This window comes from Erinaceus europaeus, chromosome 1 (genome assembly GCF_950295315.1).
Source record: "Erinaceus europaeus chromosome 1, mEriEur2.1, whole genome shotgun sequence".
Lineage (NCBI taxonomy): Eukaryota > Metazoa > Chordata > Mammalia > Eulipotyphla > Erinaceidae > Erinaceus > Erinaceus europaeus.
This window is the reverse complement of record NC_080162.1, coordinates 193,790,806-193,812,058: the sequence shown is the minus strand read 5'-3', so window position 1 is coordinate 193,812,058 and position 21,253 is coordinate 193,790,806. Positions and strand designations below refer to the sequence as shown.

General features: G+C 36.1%; 1 long non-coding RNA gene across 1 annotated transcript; it reads left to right on the top strand.

The window, feature by feature from the left end:
- The first annotated feature begins 2,046 nt into the window (after positions 1-2,046).
- LOC132542073 (uncharacterized) lies at positions 2,047-20,723 on the top strand. The gene is made up of 4 exons (XR_009553218.1): positions 2,047-2,100; positions 15,623-15,854; positions 18,893-18,989; positions 20,550-20,723. It is a non-coding gene; the product is annotated as an uncharacterized LOC132542073 (long non-coding RNA).
- Positions 20,724-21,253: the final 530 nt, after the last annotated feature.

Genomic DNA, 21,253 nt, shown 5'->3' with positions numbered 1-21,253 from the left:
TGCTTAACACTATTCTATTTACATAACCACTTCATTCTATTTACATAACCACTGTTAACAAGTTCCACCCTCCCTCCAGGGCATTTGTGGTTCAGTGATAGGATTCTCGCCTAATCTGCCCCCTCTTTGTCACACTCTGATTTTCACCAGTCACTTTTCTCTCCACCCTCTCTATGTCACATCCTGTTTCCACCTTACTTGGCAAGTATATATAAAGACAGCATTGTGAGTTTTACAGTACAGTACTTGAGTTTAGCTTAGCTCGTCTTAGGTTGTGCTGCACCCTGCATGAATAAAGAGATACTGCCTACAGCTCAACCATGAGTCCCTGGTCGTCTGTTACCCGCCCGTGAAGCCAGCCCTGCGAAAACAACCTAGCCCAGCGAAAACAACAAACTACAACAATAAAAAGGTAAAATAAAATAAAATTAAAAAAAAAAAAAACACCTACAGCTCTAATTCATGGTTCACTGAACCCAGGTCCTTCACACCTTAATGTGTGCTCAGCTGGGTGCTCCATCCCTTGGCCCCCTGTAATCTACAGGATTTTGCCTAAGCAAATTATATACTTATCTGGGGAAAAGGTCATCATTGTTCCAGATAACAAAACACATGGCATATTTTTTAAGAAAAAAAAAAAAAGCCTGCTCCAATGGTGACTTCAATGACTGGATGACTGAACAGTGTTAAAGATAGAAATGTGAAGTTACTAACCATAAAATATTGCGACTGATGTATTCAGAAGTAGTTCTGGGGATCTAGCTAATAAGCAAAATAGAATGAGAATTTAAAGTCTTGTTAACTATTTTCATTTGACTAATTTGATTTTATTTCTGCCAAGAGGTCTAGCCCTGAGGCATAGCCCCAGTATGCATGGAAAGCCTGTGTGCCCAATTTTTTTGGTTCTTTCTCTTTTGATAGAAGTTAACAGGGAGGGAGGAGGAGGCAGAGACACCTGTAACACTTCTTCACCACTTGTTTACTGTTTAAAAATCCATTTTATTTATTTCGTGAGTGGATGGGGAAAAAGAAAAGAAAGTAGCCACTACTGGCATATGCTAGAGATGCAACTCATGTCTGTAAGTCCAATTTTCTGAAGCTTTGCAACTTCAGGGGCAGCATATTTGCTATTTAACTTATTATTTAAGTTTCTAAAAGACATACTTTAGTAAACAGATCCTTAAAAGAGTTATAGTTATGATAAAATGGTCAATCTGTAATAGTATGATCTGCAGTTCTATGACACTTTGAAGCAACTTTTTTTTTTATTGAACAGATAGTGGACATTTTACATTTCATTTTGTTCACCTTTAGACTAGCAGAAGGCCAAGAAAGAGGGTGAATTTTCTGGTACTTCACGTGACCTGGACAGTTGTAGGGAAAGTACAGAGTGCTCTGGATGACAGGACGGTATTAGCAGGCTTAACTAATGTTTACTATGTCTCAGGCATAAATTTACTTCTACAAAGTGTGAGGAAAGCTTTCCATAGTATCTGTTTATACAAAGAAAACTGTAGCTGAGAAATAAGTAACCCATATTTTCCATTTTAAAATCAGTAGGGCCTCAGCTCATAATACCCAGTTAAATAATAGTAATAATGAAGGCATAAAACTGCTGAAAAGAGAATCAGGGACAAATGAGAGTAAAAACCAGTATGGAAATTCTAAACCCTTTCGCTCTATCTCTGATGTTTTGAAAAACATGTACTGAGTGTTAAGGCTCTGGCCTTAGATTTTTTTTTTTAGCACAATTATGCTAAATTGAGATCTGACTAGATCTTTTTCATCTTTAGTAAGATGAAAAACACCAGAAGGTCAATAAATGAATGGATATATAGGAGTGGTTATCATAGATTTTTTTATTATATCCTTTATGCATTTTTGGTAGAACTACCTGTGATCTCACAATCACAGTTGTCTTTGAAACTATTCAGAGCTTTCTGTTTGTGGCATAGAAGCAGGATCCAAACCTTTAAGGTCTGACTCAATTTTCTGCAAGCTATTCATGAATACTCACCGTGACTCGATAAATTATAAAGCCTCTTGGTTGATGTGAATGCATGCATCTTAGGTCACATTTTCCTACAGGCAAAACCCAAGGTAGGTTTGCATTGAAATCCATTCTCTGTAATATTTTTTCCCATTGAAACAGAAAGAATAACGTGTATAAAATGTAGAATTAGATAGAATGGTTGGCACAAATATATCAGTGAATTATATCCATTTCATAGTATATGTGAATGTTTAGTTTGCTGCTATGTTTTCTTATATACTTTCTTGACAAATTGTTCACCCAGCATCGTTTGAACTGACACCATTGACAACTCTTATTTTTTATTATCTCTTTAAACATTCACCTTTAAAATGTTGACCTAAAATATTGTGTGGCCCCAACTTTTTAAATGTTTTGCCTAAAACTTCTTGAGAAGCAAATGTGGTTTTAATTTTCTGTAACTATTTATCTTTTAGTTGTGCAAAGTATTTCCTGTGTGTAGCTTGTATTGCTATCCAGGTGAAAAAGGTTGCCAAGTGCTTTGTCAAAAATAAACTTTAAAAGGTTTACCAAAAGTAAGGTTTGGAAACTATTCATTTGACCTTCAGTGACAAAGCTTATGCCTTGCAAATTGATTAATACAGATACAATATCCAATCATTTTTCATACAATTTTTTTAATGTTTGTTAAGTGCTGGAGCAGTATGTAAACAGAGTATTTGGCATTTTTATTAGGCGGCGGAACTCAGTCATTTCCTTTGCAACAACATCTCATAAACTATTTTGACAGTCTAATAAACTATAAAAAGCTGTGGTAAAAACTGGCTCTGAATGTTATAACCGTACAAAATGGAAAGAGCAAGAGAAAACATCTATCACCAGGATTATTATCACTGTTGCCATGGCAACCTGGTTGCAATGGCAATATCTCCACGGTTCTGCTGTTTGTTATCATCTTTCTTGATTTTACATCATTGAAATTGTAGTAATTACACTGTGCCTGATGAAAAATGCATGCTGTCATGGCAACTAAGTCAAATATTCTTAATCATTTCACCTCTTCAATCTAAAATGTAATTGTTTGTCAGTAAAATAGGTTATACAGAAGGCTTCTATAGACTTATGATTGCCTTAAGTGTTTTGCAAAAAAAAAAAAAAAATAGTGCTTTTAGGCTCAAGACCCAAAGCTAAACTAATAGCCTGAGATGGTAAACAATGGCTCATTATAGTAAGTAAGGAACATTAATTGTATGGTGACTTCTCTAGTCTGGTAAAATTATAAAGCATAGTGACTTTAATATAGTACTTAAAACCAGAGACGAGAATATCTTCAATACACTTAATATCTCCAGTGATATATTTGAGTCAGATATTATATTTATTTTCATGAGTGCTACTTATATTTTATGAGTCAATGTCTCTTGATGAATACACTTAAGAAGAATGTTAAGAATGTTTTGTGCTACCTATAATTAAAACAAAGGAAAGGATCCTCTATGAAAAAAAATAAATTCACAATATACTAAAAGGATGTCTTCCAAACTAGTGTGTCATAACAATATAAGTCTATCAACTATTCCTTAAGTGAATCTCTTGTGTAGTGTTTTCAAAAGAACATTTTTGTCATATCTATGTGCCTGAGAAGTAATGCACATCCTAGTAGGACAGAAGAACCGGTATATTAGGCTGTACCGCAAATTGTTAAATGAATTTTCTTGGGTGGGAATACATCAGTCAACAATAAAATTTTGATAGGAACACAGAAACTACTGTATATATATTTTTTGTTATTACCAATTCTATTTTTTATAGCAGAAATTTTGCTGGAGTAAAAAGAGAAAATGTAGTCTAAGAAATCTTTAATTTTGATAGTTGAATTTTGATAGTTCAGTTCATCTCTCGTTTTTTTACGTAATGATGCTATTAATAACATCAGCATCTACTTTTATGCTGTTTCAAGAAATGATGAATGACACTATCACATTTATGTCATTAGGTATATATTCCTCATATTCAGGAACACAGGGTAAACTAATATATATATATATACATATATATATATATATATATGATATATATCACCTAGTTTTAAAACCAAGAGAAAATTTGACTTACCAGAAAATTATACATCTCTATTTTGAATACAGATAGTTATAATTGTCCTCTCCATGTATCTGCATTTCTTTATATGGGTTATTATCATTAGTTTTACATGAGAAGCAGGTACTGGTTTATCCATTTCTGCCAAAAGCAAGTAATATTTTTGCTATACTATTGTTGCCTGGATTTTTAAATTTGTTTTTGTTTTGCCTCCATGGTGATCGCCAGGGCTTGGCGCCTGCACTACAAATCCACTGCTCCTGGAGGCCATTTTTCCCATTTTGTGGTCTTTGTTTTTGTTGTTATTGCTATTGGATACGGCAAATAGAAATAGAGAGAGGAGAGAAAGACAGAGATGGGGAGAAAAGGACAGACACCTGCAGATCTGTTTCACTGCTTGTGAAGCAACCCCCCTGTAGGTGGGGAACCAGGGCCTCAAACCGGGATCCTTACGCAGGCCCTGTAGCGATTGGCCCCCTTTTGCCTGGATATTAACATTACTGGGATGCGGGTAGAAAAATGAAAGAAGGGCCAGGTGGTGGCACACTTGCTTGGGTGCACATAATACAATGCACAAGGACCTGGTTGGAACCCCAGCCCCCAAGTGTAGGGTGGAAGCTTTGAGAGTGGTGAGGCTGCAGGTGTCTCTCTGTCTCTCTCCCTATCTCCTCCTACTCTCTCTATTCCTGACTGTCTCTATTCAGTAAATAAAGATAATTAAATTTAAAAAAACAGAGAGAAATGAAACTCAAGTATGTATATGTAGAACTTGAGCACCATTGTATTAAAAATAAAGATAATGTTTGGAATTTAAAATGTAATATGAATAACTCTAATAAAATATGATATATATATATATATATATATATATATATATATTTATTTCTCCATTCCTGAGACCCCCTAAACTGCAAGATACCTACAAAGATAATCTCATCTGAGAATCCTAGAGTTAATTATTATTATTATTACATTTATCATTTCTGGGATGTCAACAGCTCTCATGGAAATTTCTTTTATTGTTATTTTCAGATAGGAAAAGAGATATAGGGAGATATAGGGATAGAAAACAACACCAAAGCTTCCCCCAGTGTTACTGAGGCAGGTTCTGACCTGGGCTGCCTGCATAACAAGGCAGGCACATGCCCAGGTGAACTATCTGGTCAGCCCAAAGAACTAATGAAGTTTAACACCACAGTTGATTCCTCAAAAGAATCTCCTCAGACTCCGTCTCAAGAGTATGTCTGTGGGTGAATTTGTGATGTCACTCAAATTGCAGTCACCTTTGTAGTAACATCCCTTGTACCACGCCCTACCCTTACATGCATATGCACTTATAAGAGGTAGGATTGATATTAGTCTTAGAGATCATAAAAAGCATGTAAAAGAAAAAAAAGTTAAGTTCATGGAGTTTTGTTAACTTAGGGTTTATCTCTCACTTTCTTCATTTAGAGCACTTCCCGATAAAACTCTTAGGAGAAATGGATTGGCTTATTTTATTTTTGTTTGGGCAAGATTTTCATTTGTATTTCTCCTTGGCCGGTGGCTCAATTCTGAGAAGACTGTGACTACCAACATTTTTTTCCCTTGCCTTTCTTAGCTGCACAGCACTTAAAAAGTGAAGTTGAGGAGCTGGGTGTTGGTGCACTCGGTTGAGTACACACATTACAGAGCACAATGACACTGACTCAAGCCCCCCAGTCCCCACTGGCAGGAGGAAAGCTTCACAGGCAATGAAGCAGTGTTGCAGGTGTCTCTCTTTCTCCCTATCTCCCCTGGCTCTGTCAATTTTTCTCTGTCCTATAAAAATAAATAAATAATAAAAAAATGGAGTTGACACCACCTGAGACTGAAAAAGATGGAACAGGGCTAACCACTCAGAAAACAAAAAAGGACTACTACTGTCTTTTCACAAAATACCAATTATAGACAAATGATCTACAAGTCACTAAAATCTTTGGGATTTAGTTCAGCCACAAGCAAAGGGGAAATCTGTGCCCTTTCTGCCTGGCAGCTTTCGTTTGAAGGAGTTGAAGTATGGAATATATCAGGGTTTTTTTTTTTTCCCATAACATATAATTCTCAATCTACCTCTTAATGGTGGGACCAGCCCAGTGAAAATAAAATCACATTGCAAACGCTAAAGTGGTATAGGAACATGAGTGATCATTATTATTTAATCTAATTTATCTTCCCCTTCAGGAAATTTTCTCCATTCTTCTCACTGTCAGTTGCAAGCTCAGGGAATTCAAATTAATATAAAGATTAGACAGAGTAAAATGTAATTAGAAAGGTAAAGGTTCAGAGAAGGAAAGGGTAGAAGAAAGAGCACTCCAGATAGAAATGAAGCTTGTGTTGTCTGCCATTTTTATTATTATTTTTTAAACTTATTTATAAAAAGGAAACACTGACAAAACCATAGGATAAGAGGGGTACAACTCCACACAATTCCACCACCAGAATTCTGTATCCCTTCCCCTCCCCTGATAGCTTTCCTATTCTTTAACCTTCTGGGAGTATGGACCCAAGGTCATTGTGGGATTCAGAAGGTGCAAGGTCTGGTTTCTGTAATTGCTTCCCTGCACAATCTCACATTCTGTGGTTATGAGTAGGAACATTCCAAGCTGCACTTGTTGTTTTTAATTATTGTTGTAGTTATTATTGTTGTTGTTATTGATGTTGTCGTTGCTGGATAGGACAGAGAGAAATGGAGAGGGGAGGGGAAAACAGAGATGAGGAGAGAAAGGTAGACACCAGCAAACATGCTTCACTGCTTATGAAGCGACTCCCCTGCAGGTGGGGAGCCAGGGGCTGGAACCGGGATCCTCATGCCGGTCCTTGTGCTTTGTGCCATGTGTACTTACTTAACTGCTACACTACCTCCCAACTCCCACATTCAATTTAATATATAAATAAACATGGCATTCAGTTTTGTGTAAAATGCACATATTTGACTGAATCAATTTTAAGCTGGGTCCGGTGGTAGCACAGCTGATTAAGCACACATAGTACTAGGCACAAGGACCCAGGCTGGAGTCTGCGTGCCCCACCTGCAGCAGGTGCATTCCACAGGGGCTGAAGCAGGTCTGCAGGTGTCTATCTTTCTCTTTCCCTGTCTATCTCCATGTTCTCTCTCAATTACTATCTGTCCTACCTAATAAAATAAAAAAGAGGGGGGATGGTTTGCAAGAAATAATCCTGGTGGCGAAAAAAAATCTTATTATATAAACACACATATATTACAATCTTATTACTCATTATTAAATGACTAATAATTTTTTTTGGAAAATTGTCTGGGAAGCTGGTGTCAGAGTTGAGAATAGGACGAGAAAGTTGGATTAGGGCAGAGAATAGCTCCTAAACTTGAAGAAAATCTCTGAATAAAATTAACTGTTTACTTGTGGCCAGGTGGTAGTTCATCTGGCTATGAGTCCACATTAAAGTGTACAAGACTCAGGTTCAAGTCCCTGGTCCCCAACTTCAGAGGGAAAGTGTCACAGGTGGTAAAGCAGGGCAACAGGTGTGTCTCTTTCTCTCTCTATATATATATATATCTTACCCCACCCCAATTTCTCTCCGTCTCTATCTAATAGTAAGTAAATGAAAATTAAGAAAACAAGACATAAAAAATTAGCTGTTTACTCCATCAACCTGACCCATTGCTCTTCTAGATTCATATTTAATCCCTGTCATTCTGAGCTTGCAGTTCATGGTCACAGTTGGAAACATTCTTGCCTGCACTCATTTCAGAACCAGTCTTCCTTGAGTGGCAGGGTAGAATAACCCAGTTATATCTCATATCTGAAATAGTTCCAAATATTTCCCTAAATTATATAAATCCAGCTATATCATGAAGGATTGAGTATTTATGACCTAAATAATTTAAATTTATTTGCTCAGTGTACATAATGCATTTTAACAATTTGTTTATACTAAATTTCAGAGGAGTTTTTTTCTTTTAGCTAAAATCGTCTGATACCTAGAGAAAAAAAAATCTTACAGCTAAAGAAACAAAATAAATAAGCAAACATTATCTTTATGAATTTCCATGGCATTTCTTAAGAATTCAGATTGGTTGGGTTTTTTTATTGTTTATTATTTCCCTTTAAAACAGACTACATAATTGTTCAGAATGAAATAGTACCATATTGTAAAGAGTTTTAATACTGGAAATCATATTATTCATATTTTGGTGAAATCTTAAAAAGCTTAAGATATGGAAACTTAAAAAAATATTGCCTTTGTGAATCACAAGTTAAATATTTCTTACAGCCTCCAAGGCAAAAATACTATTAAGCTATCGAAAATCTGAGCTACCTTTCTGTGCCACATTTAAACTTCATTGATGAAGCTTTTAGGTCAGAATGGACCTTCTAGATTCAGTACTGCGAATTTCGTTTCATTGTATAGCCTCCTTAGAAGTGCCTGAAGGCTCAGACTAATAATACTTCTAATAAATGACAACCTTTTTAAATATATGAACTCAGTCCTGCATCTGAGTTAAGAATGTTCGAAAAAGGAAAATTATATTCTTTTTCTGCGACAAACAGACATTGAAGTTTCAAAACAAAAACAACAATTTGTAAACTGAATATGAATTTCAGAATTAGAATACTCATTCATATGTAAAAGGTTTAACATCACAATGTGTAAATAATTATACAAGCCAAGTTAGTCGAATCTGTTTCTTATCTTTTTACATCTGTTTCCACATTTTTGACATAAAGCTAAAAATGTCAGGTCAAGATGCAAAAATTCTGGTTTCATTCCTTAAATGCACTGAGTAAATGAAAGGATCAGTCTTTGTGACATCACGGTTCACTTTTTAACAATGCATGTAGATGCACTATATGAGTAAGTTATGATATTAGAAAAGATCTTTAAATTAAGTAAATCTGTCACTCATAGACCACTACATATTATTTAGGAGATTATTAAAGCCTTAGTAGATTTCTTATTCTGAGTATTAATACTTATCAAATGAAACATGAAAATGAGAATCTAAAGACAGATTCATAATTGTAATACAGAGAAGGTCAATTGAAAACATTTTCTTGGTAAAGACTCATTTCCCAGAGAGAGAAAATTTTCTTAAAAAATTTTGCCCTGTTAGGTTATTTATTTAAATTCTACATATGTCTTCAGTGAATAAAATTTCATTATAAATTTTTCATAAAATATAGAAGTCTCTTAATGATGCTTTCTAATGGTTAGGGGAAAGAGATTAGAGTATTGGAGTCATATTGAGTATTACTCTGAAATTTTTAGAGAAAAAACAAAAAAATAAACAAACAAATAAAAAAGAAGCAATGATTTTCTTGGAAGATTATATATCCTCAAACTCTAAAGAAAATTTTAGTACATTGTCTTCTGGGACTATGTTAAAATTATCTTTAAATTGTTGACTCACTAACATTTTTTAATCTCAAGTGATGAATCCAAACTGATTCAGTGGGAAAAAAAAGGAAGGAAAATAAAAGAAGGAAGAGAAAGGAAAGGAATTTGCTAGCAGGATCCAAGTATAATTGACATTGAGACAAAAATGTCTTTGTGTGGATTTCTTTCCATTTTACCTACCTTTTTCCCTTCCTTCCTTCCTTCCTTCCTTCCTTCCTTCCTTCCTTCCTTCCTTCCTTCCTTCCTCCCTCCTCTTGTTGTTGTTGTTGTTCTTCTTCTTCTTCTTCTTCTTCTTCCTCCTCCTCCTCCTCCTCCTCTTCTTCTTCTTCTTCTTTTCTCTCTCTCTCTCTCTCTCTTTCTCTCTCAGCTGAGTACTGTTCAATTCTGGCATATGGTGGTATAAGGATTGAAACTGCAACTTAGAAACTTCAGATACTAGTCTTTTTGCATAAGCATTATGCTATCTTTTCTGCCTCTTTTGAAAAAATTCTTTTTATTTATTTACTATTTACTTATTTTTATTGGCTAGAGACAGAGAGAAATTGTGGAGAGAGGGGGGAAATATATATATATATAGAGAGAGAGAGAGCGCTACAGCTTTACTTAACTACTTGTGAAGCTTTCTCCTTGCAGGTGGGGGCCAAGGACTTGAACTCAGGTCCCTGTGCACTGCAATGTGTACATTTAACTTAGTGTGCCACTTCCAGGCACCCCCATATCACCTTTCACGATGGCTGCCAGCGTTAGGCTCATTTCCTTTTGGTTTCAACCAGAGTAGAAAAGAATGAGCACCTTTAATGGGAAAGCTAGAAAAAGAAATAAACAAATAGAAAAACCTGAGACTCATTCTTTTCATCATCTATAAGATGACTCAATATCTAGAGTGAGGGAAATATTGTTATCTTGTTTTTAAAGAACATTTACTTATTGGATAGAGAAAAATAGAAATTGAGAGCAGAAGGGGACAAAGAGATAGGGAAAGAGAAAAAGAGGTTCTTCCACCACTGCTTCACCACTCATGAAACTTTTCTCCTGAACCCTAGAGCCTTTTGCATTGTAATATGTGTGTTTACCCAGGTTATCACCACCTGACTCTATGGCAAATGGTCGTGTAGACCTAGATTCTTTCCTCTGCTTCTGAATTCTAGGTGTTAGAGCTTTATCTCAGGCATGAGCCTCAGGAGTAAAGGATGAAATCTGAATCTACAGAAAGAAATCAGAGTGCAGCAGAGAAAGAGGGAACAGGTGTAGCAGAGGCAGGTAACATACAAACACTATTGTTCAGAATGACTTGGAATTTTTGGCACTTACTTTCCTCTCTTTTTCTTTTTTTTTTTCTTTCTATTCCTTGTTCCTGCAGCACATGGAATTCTCTTTCAGTGAAACACCGTCTCTTCATGATTGTTTTCAGTGAGTGATGCAATTATGTGTTTGGATGCCATGATCTATAGTTTCATGTAGCAGAGTTAACTGTAGTAAGATGGGGCATAATAGTGATAGCAGAGGAAGGGAAGGTAGCTTACAGCCCTTGAATGTGTAGGATTCTCAAAGGTAATAATAAAAGGGCCATGAGTAGCTTCAAATTACTTTTTCTTTCTAACTGACGATTAGTTCTAATTAACTTTTAATTAATATTCAATGTTTTCTTTAACAAATGGAACCCTGGTGAGATCACATCTGTTAATACCAGTTTCTACTTCAGGATTTTACAATCTTCCATTATGACTGTAGCAAGTGCAACTTCAGACCCAAAAAAAAGTGATCATCTTTCAGCTAGAATGAAAAAGGTGGACTGATTTAAAGTCATTGAGTTTTAAATGTGATTTTGGCAAAAAACTAAGACTCTATGAAATTGGATTTCTGCTCTACAATCTTAAGAGATAGGATCAGGAATTATAAGTCACAGTCACTTTTCTGTAGTTTCAGTGAAAATTATTTTCAAAAGTTGTAAGCTGTGTAAAATTCCTCATTTTACTAGGAATAATATAAAATGTAGTTCACAATGCATAGAATCAGGTAAAGAGGACCAATTATACAGTGAAGGATGAAATTAGACTAGAATTGGAATACAATGTGATTTTAAAGTGAACTTAGTCTAATTATTAAATACACTAGAAGTAGTATGCAGAGCTATTGATTTATAATGATACACAGTCCAGTCCTATAACATGTGATAAACCAATTTTATTTAGTGAAGTAGTTTTTAAAATACATAATAGTCACTTCAATATAGGAATATGAATGATTTTCCCATGCAATTTCATTTATTCACTGTTGTTGAAAGGAATGACACTGAAAGATACCCAAAGATTTCTCACTTTATGGATAGACAAAACTTGTAGTAATAAAACTGATTTCTTATGTGTTAGTCCCCTTGGGTTTTCTAAGTTTAGTTATGGTCATACTATCAATATCATTCTATGTATTAGTTTCTTTTTAAAATGTTATTTGTGATCAGATTTTAGTAAATATATGGATTTGTGTCCTTGGAGATTATCTCAGTTTCCCAATATCAATCAGAAGTCAGTATAGGCAAATAACAGATACATCTAACTAAGCTTTTGTTTGACCATTCAATTTCTGTCTTTTTATTAGAAGCCAAAATTCAAAGCTTTTATAAAATAGGGAAGCAAAATTCAAGTGGGTGGTTATTCTTTATTCTTAATATTGGCTGCAAAATTGAGACTTAAATAAGTGGTCTATTTGGATGAGACTTTGAGCATTATAGAGGAATAATTGTGATGACCTTATTTGACTAAAGAGATATAGTTATTACTTTTCTCTTTGAAAATGAAAAAAATAATATGTCAAATCTCAAATTCTCTCTTCACCATTTATCTTCTTTTGTCCATGATACACTGAAGATGTGAATAAAGTTTTCCTCTAGTAAACTTACCACTAAATTAAACAGATAAAATTTCAACACTTCCTTTAAAATCAGGCTTTCTCCTTAAATACATACTTTTAGAATAGAATTTTATGTTTGGGAATGTTATATGCTATGGATCACTCATTGTCTTAACAAGATGTCTGACAAAAATATGATTATTGATAATGTTTTTATATTTACAATATGTTGCAATAACTTTTTGACATGATAATTATGAAAATAGAGTAAAGTGGTTAGAACTCAACCACTTCCATATTCTAACAACAATATATATTTTCTCAAGCATTTAGGTTTAACTTAAAATCTGACTCTTTTTTTTTAAATACAACAAGAATCAATGGCAGCTGACATGGTAAAGCAGCATAAGCATTACATTAGTACAAGGGGCTGGTTTTGTTTTTCCTTTTGCAAATTAAGTTTACAGTGGAGAACTCATCCTCCCCACCTTCTCCAGAGTCATTTGCTTTGATACGCTATACCTTGTCCAGTCCACATTTTACTTTCTTCCTTTCCCCATATATTAAGCCCTATTTATAACTGAGATTATTCAGTATTTGTCCTTCTCCTTTTGACTTATCTTGCTTAACATAATATCTTTAAATTCAATCCAAAATGAGGCAAAGGAGATGACTTCATCATTTTTGACCTCTGGATAGCATCTTATGATATATATATACATACATATATACATATATATACATACACATACACACACACACACACACACACACACACACATATATATATATATCACATTTTTTGCCTCCAGGCTAATCTCTGGGGCTTGGTGCCTGCAATATGAATCCACTGCTCCTGGAGGCCAGCCCCCTTTTCTGTTGCCCTTGTTGCCCTTGCTGGTGTTATTGTTATTGCTGCTATTGCTTTTGTTGTTGGATAGGACAGAGGGAAATTGAGAGAAGAGGGGAATATAGAGAAGGGGAGAGAAATATAGACACCTGCAGACCTGCTTCACTGCTTGTAAGCAACTCCTCCCTGTAGGTGGGGAGCTGGGGGCTCAAATAGGGATCCTTACATGGGTCCTTGAGCTTTGCACCATGTCAGCTTAACCTGCTGCAAAACCATCTGGCTCCTGTACCATAATTTTTAAATTATTCATCTGATGTTTGATATCTGGGTTATTTCAAAGTTCTGGCAATTACAGATTGTGCTACTATGAACATAGCTATATACAGAACTATTCTGATAGGTGTTTCTGTTTCCCTTGGGTAAATCCCTAGGAGAGGAATTGCTGAGTTACAAAGTGTGCTGAGAATTCTCCAGACTACTTTCCATAATGGTTGGACCATTTTACACTCCTGCCAGCAATTCAGGAGTGCCCCTTGTCCCCCACATCCTCTCCACCATTTGTTGTTTCTGTCCTTTTTGATGTATGACATTCTCACAGGTATGAAGTGGTATCTCATTGTTGTATTTCTTTGCATTCCTTTGATGATCAGTGACTTTGAACACCTTCTCATACATCTGTTGGCCCTCTGGATCTCTTCTTTAGTGAATGTTCTGTCCATATATCCTTGCCCCATTTTTAGCGGGATTGCTTGGTTTTGTGGTGTTAAGCTTACTGAACTAGTTATATATTTTGCTTATTGGTCCTTTGTCTGTGGTGTTTTGTGTAAAGATCTTCTATCATGTTGTAGGGTGTCTTTCTGTTTGGGTAGTGGTACTCTTTGCTGTGAAGAAGCTTTCCAATTTGATATAGTCCCATTAGTTTATTTTTGCGTTTGCTTTCTTTGTTGTTGAATTTGAATTCTTGAAGGCTTTTATTGAAGCATAGGTCATGAAGTGTCCTGCCAACTTTTTCTTAAGTTTCTGGCCTAATATCCATGTCATTGGTCCACTTAGAGTTGACTTTTGTACTTGGTGAGATGTGGTATTTCATACACCTGCATGTTCAATCCAGTTTACCCAACACCCTTTGTTGAAGAGTCTATTTGCCACTTAATGGTCTGGGCCCCTTTCTAACTCTTGGTTTTTCTGCTATTGAAGATTTTGGAAAAGTGATGTTTGGGGCATTTTAGGCTGAAAATTTCAAACAGCATTTTATTTATTTCAACTTCAAAGTCATATTATTGAGAGAATGTACTTTTACAGGATTGTTATCCTGAGGGCATATTTCCAGATGTCCCCCAAGATAGGTGTCAGTACATTTCACTCTCTACCAAAATGTTAGCCTGTCCTATCACAGGGATTTAGGCTGCCAGACTTCCTCTCTTGCCTCTCCCTTCTTTATTCTGAGATCCCGAACCGGCTGCAATAAACTATAGTCCATTGAGGTTTTACTCAGTGCTGTCAGACTTTTGTTTATATCACACCTTATAGTAAGATTTGTTGATTAAAAATGAAATACCAAAATAAATTTTAAAAAGTGTTCAATGTCAAATAATTTAAAAGTTATAAATAAAATTTACAAGTCAAAAGAAATCTCATTTATATCCTCCTTTAAAAGCTCACTTTTGGAATTCATAGATGGGAATCATTAAACAAATCATATCTCAGAAGGACAGTCATTGCAGAGAAAGATATAATAATTAAAACTGAAAAACAATCTGATTTCCTAGCAATATAGAATTATTAACTACAATATATTAAATTTTATTGAATTATAAAATTTAGTGAAATACTGAAGCTATGCAAACTTGTGTGTATCCTATATACAAAAATACAATATTGATTAAATTAAAGAAAAGCAAATGTTTTCAGGAAAAAGTTAGATGCATAGTTCTTGATTCAAAATAATCTTTTCTAGGCCTGCCTGAAAATTCTTCTTGATGATGTTCAATATGTTGGAAACACTATTTTGTAGCAGTGATTGAATTCTATAATCTGATTTTAATTTTGAATTAAATAAAATGCCAGAAGATAATTTTAACACACACACACACATACACACACACACATTAGTAGAGCCTTTCACATACATTATAGCACCATTGAATGATATTTTTCATTCTTTTTTATAGAAATTAATTGCGAGACAAAAAGTAGGAGGTAGACGGAAGACACACACACACACACACACACACACACACACACACAGAGGAAGAGAGCAAGAGAAGGGAGTCCTAGCACTACTCCACTATCCATGTAACAACTCACAGTGCATCCATACAGTACCAGTGATGAAACTCAGGAGCTTCACTCTTGGTAAGATAAGTATTATTTTTTTGTTTTAATTTTTTGTATTTATTTACTCCCTTTTTGTTGCCCTTGTTTTATTGTTGCAGTTATTATTGCTGTTGTTGAAGTCATTGTTGTTGAATAGGACTGAGAGAAATTAAGAGACGAGGGGAAGAGAAAAAGAGCAGACACCTACAGACTTGTTTCACCGCTTGTGAGCTTGTGAAGTGGCCCACCTGTAGGTGCAGAGCTGGAGGCTCAAACTGGAATCCTTATGGGTTCTTGTGCTCTGCGCCACGTGCGCTTAACCCACTATGCTACTGCCCAACTCCTGGTAAGGTCAGTTTTGTAACCAGATAAGCTTTCTTCTCTCACTATGATAATTTTAAAGCTTTCCTTCTTTCTCTTTCTTTCTTTCTTTCTTTCTTTCTTTCTTTCTTTCTTCCTTCCTTCCTTCCTTCCTTCCTTCATTCCTTCTTTCTTTCTTTTTTTCTTTCTTCCTTCCTCTCTCTCTCTCTCTCTCTCTCTCCCACTCCCTCTCTCTCTCTCCCTTCCTTCCTTCCTTCCTTCTGTCTATCCTTCCTTCCTTCCTTTCTTTCTTTTTCTTTTGCCACCAGGGTTATTAGCTGGGGCTCATTGCCAGCAATACAAACCCACCTCTCCCATCAGCCATTCCCCCCCAGTCTAATTTTTATTAGACAAGACAAAGAGAAATTGAAAGAGGATGGGGAGATAGAGAAAGGGAGAGAAAGATGGACACCTACAGACCTGCTTCACCACTACCAAAGTAGACCCCCTGCAGGTGGGAGCAAGGGCTTGAACCTCAGTCCCTGAGCTTGGTAACAAGCGCACTTAACTGGATGTGCCATCACCTGTCCTCCTAAAGCACTTGTTTAAATCTTACAAGATGTGTTTTTTATTGTGAAATAAAACTATGAATAATTTTAAATAATGTTCATTGCCATAAAAATTAATACAGGAAACACTCTTGTAGAGGAAAAGACTTTAAAACGGGGGCTAGGTGGCGGCGGTGCACCGGGTAACCCAAACACTACTTTGTACAAAGACTCACCCAGCTTCAAGGCGCTGGTCCCAGCCTGCAGGTGGAAGCTTCGTGAGCAGTGAAGGAATACTGCAAATATTTCTCTCTTAACTTTCCTGTCTTCCTTTCTCTCTCATTTATTTTTCTTTCTCTATCAAATAAATAAATAAATAAATAATTTTTAAAATAATCTGAAATAAGAGGTCTTTTTTTAAACCTTAGAAGTTGGACATTGCAACTTAATTGGATTATTTGGAAACTTCTTTTATTCATTTATTTATTTGTTTATTTTTGCCTCCGGGGTTATCGCTGTGGCTCTGTGCCAGGACTATGAATCCACTGCTCCGGGAGTTTATTTTTCCCATTTTGTTGCCCTTGTTGTGGTTGTTATTGTTATTGTTATGGCTGTTGTTGTTGGATAAGACAGAGAGAAATCTAGAGAGGAGGGGAAGACAGAAGGAGAGAAAGACACCAGCAGACCTGCTTCACTGTTTTTGAAGCAGCCCCCTTGCTGGTTGGGAGCTGGGGGTTCCAGTCAGGATCCTTAGGCCTGTACTTGGGCTTTGCGTCACGTGTACTTAACCCACTGAGCTACAGCCCAGCCCCCTTTTGAAAATGTCTATGACAAAATGATAACTCTGAAAACATTATAAGTCTCTCAAAGGGGTTAACAGCTTCTTAAATATTTATTTTCTCTTTAAAATATTTATTTTTAGGCAGAAGAGATATAGCATATTGTTATACAAAGACACGCTCCTGTCTGAAGCTTCAAAGTTCCACGTTCAATACCCTGTACCATCATAAGCCAGAACTGAACAGTGATCCGATAATTGTAATAGTAATAATAACAATATATCTGTTTTATTCCTTATTAGCACAAATATATATGAAGTTATATCCTCACGTCATAACAATCATATAGACTTTTGGTTTTAGTGAAGTTTACAGATATTTTAAATGTCAATTCTTACTATGATTGTTCCAATTTTTCAGGCTGGGTGTCTCTTAGATCCGTCAGTCTTGTATTGGGAGTTGGCAGAGAAATAATGTGAGCTCTAGTCTTATTTAAAATAAATATTAAACTGAACATGTTTGATTCAAGGAATTCCTCTCCCACCCTGGAAAACCTGCCGCAAGCAGTTGTCCTTGGGGCAAAGCCCAGTCCGGAATCATACACCATCCTGCTGTTCTCTTTACTTGCTGCTTTTTCCATGGAATATGCGTTTTCTTTTGCGAACTATTTTCAATGTATCACGTGACCAAAAAAATGGGTTCCTAGGTTCAACTTTTCCGAAACAACTCTATCCTGTAATTGAGGGAGAACTGCTTTGCACGTTGTGTATCCTGAATCTGTTCTCATTTATTAGACGAGAACACAGACGAGCTGTCAATAAGATCATGTTTCTGAAGCGATCTGTGCTTTTTTGTGTGCTCAGTAATTTTAAGGCATTTCATTCTTTCAATTAGAATAAAATCATATTGTTTAATATGAACTTTGAAATTAAAGTCTCTCTTCCTAGTGGGTTACTCCGTGAAAAAGACAACTTTGGTTTTAAATTATACTGGTTAAGGAAAACATCCCTTCATATTCAACAGTTAAAAATGATCAAGTCACCTCTTTTGCATCACCTAGAGTGGAACTTGGAAACATTATGTTAAGTGAGATGATGTTTCTGTCAAAGAAAGGAACTATGGGGAGGAAAAGGAGGGAGAAGTGGAAGAGACTGTTGGTGTCCTGGTACATGTTGAAATGAAGCTCATGTGTCAGTGACTGTACTGCAAAGCTTTAACCCCCTCAAAAGAAGGAAAGAAAGGAAGGAAGGAAGGAAGGGGAAGGGAAGGGAAGGGAAGGGAAGGGAAGGGAAGGGAAGGGAAGGGAAGGGAAGGGAAGGGAAGGGAAGGGAAGGGAAGGGAAGGGAAGGGAAGGGAAGGGAAGGGAAGGGAAGGGAAGGGAAGGGAAGGGAAGGGAAGGAAGGGAAGGGAAGGGAAGGAAGGGAAGGAAGGGAAGGAAGGGAAGGAAGGGAAAGGAAGGGAAAGGAAGGGAAAGGAAGGAAAGAAGGCAGAAGGAAAAGTAAAAACATTCCTTCAAACATTTCAAGGGAAATGCAGGTATGAATTTTAGGGTTCCACTGGCAGAACAAACACAGGATTCACGTTTGTATTTACTGCAGTGTTCCTCTGTGATGTTAGTGACATGGGTTTAGACAAGCCTCCTAAGAACTATATTAGGTGAGTTAAATTTCTTGCAATCTTATATTTCAGAGAAGGTGACAGTGGAAAAGTCTTAATTTTTTTTTAATTGTCAGTGATTTCGAAGGCACATGAATGATAGTAGATGTCTATTACTGGCTATTCATTTGATCATCCTTTTAAATGCATGAGCAACTAGTGTTTTTCACGATTTCATCTACATATCCATGTGACTATCACAGGTAAATACATTCAAAATTGGAAAACCACATAATCAGGGAGAAAGAGATTCTACCCATATTACTTCTAGCAAGACTTGCATTTCCTAATCTCATTTCTGCTTCCCTGGATAAGATAAAACAAAACAAGATAAAATAAAATAACCTAGCATCCTTTTTTTTTAAAAAAAGTATTTTATTTATATAAAGGAAACACAAAACCATAGGATAAAAGGGGTACATCCTTTTTAAAATCCGAGAAAAAGAGAAAAATGCACTTCAAGACTATATCTTGCATGAAGTTTTCATTAATTGTGGTTAAAGAAGAGGGGGCATCAACAAAAATGCTGACTCCTAAGAGAAATGTGTCAGTGTCTTTTCTTCCCTAAACCTAACATCTGTGAGAATACTATCAAATAGACATTTTAATGAATAGCCGCATACCTCTCTGTGCCAGCAGAGCTGGTAATCAAAGGAGAACCCTGTCTTGCAAGTATTAGGACCATCATTTTTTTTCTACTTACTTGAAATAATTTTACTCTGCTTACAGACAAAAGAAAGTCAAAGTGCATGAGCCAAAACAGAAAAGGCACTTAGGGAACTTTCCTTCTAAGTTAGTATCTTATTTATGCTAAAAGAAAATAGCATTGGTTCTACCCATCCATTCTCTCAGATGCCCCGATCCAGGCAGGGACAATAGCTCACAAGCCTGGAGTTTTGTCGGATGGCCTTAAATTCAGATTGTCAGAACTTTGCCTCTGTTCCCAGATCCTTTTCTAAGTGGACTAATTCTGTGGACTGCTGCAGAAATTCAGATAGGAATCTTGAGAGGGTGTGTGTGTGTGTGTGTGTGTGTGTGTGTGTGTTTCCTCCACGATCCTATTAGTAAGTGCCAACTTGGTTATCCTTTGGAAATATCACACGGCTCATAAGCATGGACAAGGACTGTGACTCAATTGGTTCCAGTTATCTACTTTGGGACTAGAGTAGCACAACAAGACAAATTTATAGTCTACTATGGTGAAACATTTTGCTAAATCTTTTATCACTATATTGTGACCCACTAACCTAACATTTGACTCTTGGCATAGCTCTGGGCTCCTCTAAGGTTAATAGTCAAAGAAAAATTTCAGTATCCTCTGTGGTAAGCTCTGTGTGACTACAGGGTGATTTGTTCAGCAACTCCCCCCACACCCCAACACACACACACCCCCTCCATACAAATCAATGTTATCTCAGTAGAGGTATTGTGACAACAAAAAACAAGCTATCATTACTCCACTATGGAATATTAGAATATGAGAGAGAGAGAGAGAGAGAGAGGAGTGTGTAAATTATAAATATTACTTTTTCTCCCCACCTTCAGTTTTTAAAATGTGGTTTCACATTTCATTTAATGCTAAATGGTTCATTACACAGAGTAGCAACTCAGTTCTCTTATTACGGTGTTATCTTTCACTTTGTCAAAATACGTCTACTTGATAAGAAATCTGACAGAAGTTGCTTATGATGGGATCACTAACAGCCATCAGTTTCTCTCTAGCAAATGAAACTGTAACCATGGTGACGGCCTTTTTTTGCCAGAATGAAAATGAGACAGCACACTGCAGCAGCCATTAGCAGAATACACAGACGTCCCTCAAGGCAAACATCTCAAGCAAATGGACTGCAAAGGAAGGAGCGCTAATTTCTATTTATTTAGGATTTGTAAACCTAGCAGAGCAAGATATTAACAAAGGAACAAACAAAGAAAGCTTTACAAAATCCCTGCTGTTTGTGTTTTTCTTTTGGTTTATGAAACCCTTGTTTCAAATCTGCACTACTCAAGTCTGATTTTCTTACTCTGGTATTGAATAATATCAGCAATGTGTCTTTCATTCTACCCCGGGATATTTCATGGGTTTTCATTCCCCTCTTGCATAAAGAGAAAAGAGAACTTAAATCAGTCACACTGAAACAGTCATGATAAGGAGTTTCTACGATTTTTTTTTTTAATGTGCATTTACTGAAAATTATAAAAACTGAAATGCAAGATGTCGTTTTTTATATACTTTAATTTTCAGAGGCATGTTCGTTCTGATAAGGTGCATAGAAGCTGATAATAAGTCTACTCCAACACTATCAGTAATCAGCCAAAGGCTGTCAAAGATCTTTCAAGTGTCAGACCCTTCTCACTGTCTTATTCACCATCAGACCCATCACACAAGAAGCCACTTAGTGCATTCAGATGTTCTTCTGAGAGATGTGACTTTGCTAAAGTTTCTTTAGCCATTTCTGAATGTGAAACA